This window comes from Lynx canadensis, chromosome A3 (assembly GCF_007474595.2).
Source record: "Lynx canadensis isolate LIC74 chromosome A3, mLynCan4.pri.v2, whole genome shotgun sequence".
Classification (NCBI taxonomy): Eukaryota; Metazoa; Chordata; class Mammalia; order Carnivora; family Felidae; genus Lynx; species Lynx canadensis.
This window is the reverse complement of record NC_044305.1, coordinates 31,049,638-31,055,417: the sequence shown is the minus strand read 5'-3', so window position 1 is coordinate 31,055,417 and position 5,780 is coordinate 31,049,638. Positions and strand designations below refer to the sequence as shown.

General features: G+C 44.2%; 1 pseudogene; it reads left to right on the top strand.

The window, feature by feature from the left end:
- Nucleotides 1-4,291: 4,291 nt before the first annotated feature.
- Nucleotides 4,292-5,287, top strand: LOC115511202 (annotated as a pseudogene).
- Nucleotides 5,288-5,780: the final 493 nt, after the last annotated feature.

Genomic DNA, 5,780 nt, shown 5'->3' with positions numbered 1-5,780 from the left:
TCATTTGGTTAAGTGTCCAACTCTTAATATCAGCTCAGGTCGTGATCCCCGGATTGTGGAATAAAGCCCCGCATCGGCTCCGTGCTGAACATGGAGCCTGCTTGAGATTCTCCCTCTCTCTCTCTCTCTCTCTCCCCCCTCCGCCTCCCTCTCTCCCTTTGCCCTTCTCCCCCACTTGCGTGATCTTTGATCTAATGTCTCACTTGAGAACAAAACCTCCTCACCATTGTTATCTTTTCACGTGAAACTGACAGCTCCTTCAAAGGAAAGGCTGGAATTTTGACAATGCAATTTGTAAATAATTTTGACTAAAATCAAGTGTAACCCACATTATAACCATCATTAAACACAACTGCAAAACATATGTAAACGACAAACCAGAAAACTCAACCTCACTCTACGTTGCCCTCCCACACACCTCTGTACTTCAGTTGAAATCAAGAAGAATTCGTAAACAGAGAAGCTTAGTTAAATGCTACGTTTACAAACAATTCCATAGTTCAATATCAAGCAGGCACATGACGAGGAAGCACCAGTGTTATGGTGAAGCACTATACATGTCATATAGAACTTTGGGTCAAAGACATTTGGGGAAGTTTACACGTCGGGTGGCTAGCACTGTGACTCTAAATGTTAATTGATATAAATATTTTATCTTTTGTCATTGTATCCTAAAAGTCCTCAACATAGAATTCAGTGTATGAACAGCAAGGTTTTTTCTTTTTTTAATGTTTATTTATCTTTGAGGGAGAGAGAGAGAGAGAGAAACAGAGCACGATCAGGGGAGGGGCAGAAAAGAGGGAGACCCAGAATCCGAAGCAGGCTCCAGGCTCTGAGCTGCCAGCACAGAGCCAGATGCGGGGCTTGAACTCATGAAACGTGAGATCATGACCTGAGCCCAAGTCGGACGCTTAACTGGCTGAGCCACCCAGATGTCCCGCATGAACAGCAAGTATTAATCTTTTTTTTTTTTTTAATTTTTTTTTTCAACGTTTATTTATTTTTGGGACAGAGAGAGACAGAGCATGAACGGGGGAGGGGCAGAGAGAGAGCGAGACACAGAATCGGAAACAGGCTCCAGGCTCCGAGCCATCAGCCCAGAGCCTGACGCGGGGCTCGAACTCACGGACCGCGAGATCGTGACCTGGCTGAAGTCGGACGCTTAACCGACTGCGCCACCCAGGCGCCCCAGCAAGTATTAATCTTAAGCTGGTTTGGATTTACCAACTTGGTCTTAATAAAGTGTAAAAAAAAAACACAAGGAAAAAGAAGAATTTGTGATAAGGATATGAAGTACATCTTTATAATATAGAAATGCAGAAGTGCACGAGGCTGAAGGAGTGACTGGAACCAAGCAGGTGGACAAGTCAGGAATGCACGTCATGGTCCCCCAACCACTCTCTTCTTTGCCTTTCTTTGTATTCTTGCTTTGTTCTCATTCTTCTCTTCCTCCTTCTCTTTCCCTTCCTCCCGCCACCCCTTCCTCTCTCCCTCTGGTTCTGCCCACTGGCCTCCTCTGCTTCCTAGGCCTGTCGCAGAGCTTGGCTGCAGCCGTGCACTGGAGCTGGTTCTTATAGACTCTTGAAAGCCCATTGTTATTTGCAGGAATTTTGTAGACTGGCTGTTAGGCATGCCTGTTATTAAAAATTAAATTATATAGGGGCGCCTGGGTGGCTCAGTCGGTTAAGCGGCCGACTTCGGCTCAGGTCATGATCTCGTGGTCTGTGAGTTCGAGCCCCGCGTCGGGCTCTGTGCTAACAGCTCAGAGCCTGGAGCCTGTTTCGGATTCTGTGTCTCCCTCTCTCTGACCCTCCCCCATTCATGCTCTGTCTCTCTCGTCTCAAAAATAAATAAACGTTAAAAAAAAATTTATAAAAAAAAAAAATTAAATTATATAGGGGCGCCCGGGTGGCTCAGTCGGTTGAGCTTCCAACTTCAGCTCAGGTCATGATCTCACGGTTTGTGGGTTCAAGCCCCGCATCCGGCTCTGTGCTGGCAGCTCGGAGCCTGGAGCCTGCTTCGGATTCTGTGTCTCCTTCTCTCTCTCTCTGCTCCTCACCTGCTCACTCTATCAATCTCTCTCTCAAAAAATAAATAAACATTAAAAAAATTTTTTTTAATGCACCATAGCCTTTGCATTGGGAATAGCACAAAAATTTGAGCAAATGTTCCAAAACTATTACCCTTTGCAGCAAAGAAGTCCTCCTATCACTAACAAGAAAAGTTTTGAAATAGGTCTTTGTTGTTTTATTTTTGCCTTCCTAAGATAACACAACATAAATGAGAATTTGTGTTCATAACATTCATGTTGGAATTATCCTCATCCAACAATTATGACTAAAGTTTTGCTACAAATACAAGAATTCAGCAAAAATCATGGAGAGTGAAAGCTCTCCATTAGAATCAATTGGCTATGTGGGATTTGCAATAGAGTATTATATATTTTATTATATATAAATTATATGCTATACATCAGTAAGCTTTGTTATATATATACTCATTTATTTTTCACAAAGAGTTGGCTGTTAAACGTCTACCAGCATCCCACTGGATGCCTGCCTCATACTCCTGAAATAACATCTATTTCCAACCAGATTAAAATAGTCCTTTTAAATTCCAATTTTGTACTCCCAGGGGGAGATCATCTAATCTGATAGGATGAGTCAATTGACTGCCATTGGTCCACTCAGCTCGGTCCAAGGACGCAGGATAACATAGTATCAAAATGGTCCTCCTAATGCCCCGAAGCCTATTCCTCAAGGGGAGGGGAGGGCGATGGGCTGAGCAGGCATTCCACAGAAGTGTCCACTATAACATGACATGGAGAAACTCCGGCTTCTGTGAGAAGCAAGCAAAAAGTCACACAGAGAGGGGCGCCTGCGTGGCTCAGTTGGTTAAGCGGCCGACTCGCAGTCTGTGAGTTCGAGCCCCATGTCGGGCTCTGTGCTGACAGCTCAGAGCCTGGAGCCTGCTTCCGATTCTGTGTCTCCCTCTCTCTGTACCTCTCCCCCTAACTCATGCTCTGTCTCTCTCTCTCTCAAAAATAAATAAACATTAAAAATTAAAAAAAAAAAAAAAGTCACACAGAAAAAAACCAAGATGAAAAGAGAGTAGGGTAAGTTAGAAGGGGAAAGATGAATGAGATCAGAAAATATTACAGGAAAACTAAAATCCAAGAACAGAATTAAAATCCATTTTGGAGAATGTCCTTTAAAAGTTCACCTAGAAGGGAGGGAAAAAGATCCGAGAAAATGATAGCTGCAAAGGATTAGAAGCCGGAGAACACATAGTTCTGCCAGAGACACAATAGAACTATCCACGCTCTCCTTTCCTGTACTGACATAATCCTAGTTTTGTTGGAGGTGGCATTAAAAAAACACTCACCAGGGGCACCTGGGTGGCTCAGTCAGTTAAGCGTCTGACTTTGGCTCAGGTCATGATCTTGGGGTTCATGAGTTCGAGCCCCGCATCAGGCTCTGTGCTGACAGCTTGGAGCCTGAAGCCTGCAGCCTGCTTCAGATTCTGTGTCTCCCTTGCTCTCTGCCCCTCCCCCCCAAAAGAAAAAATAAATATGAAAAAAATTAAAAAAAAAACATTCTTCAAATGTGGATTTGTGACACAGTTCTGCCCAGGAGATAGTAAGCTAAACTCTGCTGAAGTTTGCTGGGACAGTTTTGCTTTTTTTTTTTTTTTAAGATTTTTTTTTTTTTTTGAAAGTAATCTCAACACCCAAGGTGGGACTCAAACTCACAGCCCCAAGATCAAGAGTCACATACTCTTTGAGCCTGTCAGGGGCCCCTTGGTTTCCTGATACAGGTACCATCCTTTCCTCCTCCTGGCTTCTTTCACCTTTCTTCTCACTGGATCAGGGATGTGATGGCTGGTGCTGGAGCAGCTATATTTTGACCATGAGGGAAAAGGCCAAGGGAATCAGGGTTTTAGATTCCAACATCCTTAAAATACCGAACCAAGACTAGCAACTGCTTATCCCTGGACTTTTCTTTATGTGAACAAAATAAACCTCTATTTTATTTAAGCCATTGATAATCTGGTTTTCTGAAATAGGAACCCCCAAACCCTAGTATGATGTGCTAGTATAAATATGATTAGTATTTCTGAAGAGGAGAGCAGAACATGTGAATTAGACCTAATAATTGAAGTTATGTGAGAATAAAATTATCCTGAGATTTAAAAATATGCAGATAAAAGAGCTTACTGTCTTCAGAATAGAATCAACAAAAGATCTAAAGACATCCCATTAAAGTACCTAAACTTTGAGGAAAAAGATAGGATGCAGGTAGAAAAGATGGAGATACCAGCAAAGAAACAAACATCAGCCTGGTGTTGATCACAGCATCTGCAAGGTTTTAAGGAGGAATACCCTGGGACCCAAGGATTTTACATGTACGAGGGGAAAAGAAGCTTATTCTCAGACACGCCAGAGCTCAAAAATACACCATGCCTAACATACAGTGAAACACTATGCAATTATGTTCTTAAAAAGAACATGGACGTTTTCTCAGGAGTGACGTGGAAAGACTGTCAAGATCCATTGTTACACGAAAGAAGGAAATTGCCGAACAGTATGATAGTATGCTATCTTAGGGATTAAAATAGAAAAATAAGAATCTATATTAATATTGGCATGTTTATTCCTAAAGAAGTCTCGCTTCTGCAGAGGTGTCCCTGATGCTAAGATCCGCATCTTTGACCTGGGGTGCAAGAAGGCAAAAGGGGACGAGTTCCCGCCATGTGGCCACGTGGTGTCAGATGAATATGAGCAGCTCCCCTCTGAAGCCCTGGAGGCTGCCCGCATTTGTGCCAACAAGTACACGGTGAAAGGCTGTGGCAAAGATGGTTTTCACATGGGGGGTCGGCTCCACCCCTTCCACGTCATCCGTATCCACAAGACGTTTCTGTGCTGGAGCTGACAGGCTCTGGACAGGGACACAGGTGCCTTAGAAAGCCCCAGGGCACAGTGGCCGGGGTCCACACTGGCCAAGTAAGTCATTGTGTCCATCCGTACCAAGTTGCAAAACAAGGAGCATGTGACTGAGACCCTACGTAGGGCCCAGTTCAAGTTCCCTGGCCGTCTGAAGATCCACGTTTCCAAGAAGTGGGGCATTCCCGAGTTTAACGCCGACGAATTTGAAGACATGGTGACTGAAAAGCGACTCATCGCAGACGGCTGTGGGGTCAGATAGATCCCTGATCGTGGCCCCTTGGACAAATGGTGGGCTCTGCACTCATGAGAACCTCAGCACTACCCCTCCCTATTCATGCCCACCGATGAATCCTGCTTCCTCTCTAAAAAAAAATTTTTTTTAGGGGTGCCTGGGTGGCTTAGTTCAGCGAGGTCATCAAACCCCCCATCGGGCTCTGTGCTGACGGCTCAGAGTCTGGATCCTGCCTCAGATTCTGTGTCTCCCTCTCTCTCTGCCTCTCCCCCCACTCACTCTCTGTCTCTCTCTAAAATAAATAAACGTTAAAAAATAAATAAATAAATAAAATTTTTAAAAATGAAGATTGTTAAACTAAAAACATGAATTATTTGAGGGGCACCTGGGTGGCTCATTGAGAAGAATGTGTGACTCTTCATCTCAGGGTGGTGAGTTTGAACGCCACGTGGGGTGTTGAGATTACTAAAAAATGAATAAACTTTAAAAAAAGAATTATTGGGGCGCCTGGGTGGCGCAGTTGGTTAAGCGTCTGACTTCAGCCAGGTTACGATCTCGCGGTCCGTGAGTTCGAGCCCCGCGTCAGGCTCTGGGCTGATGGCT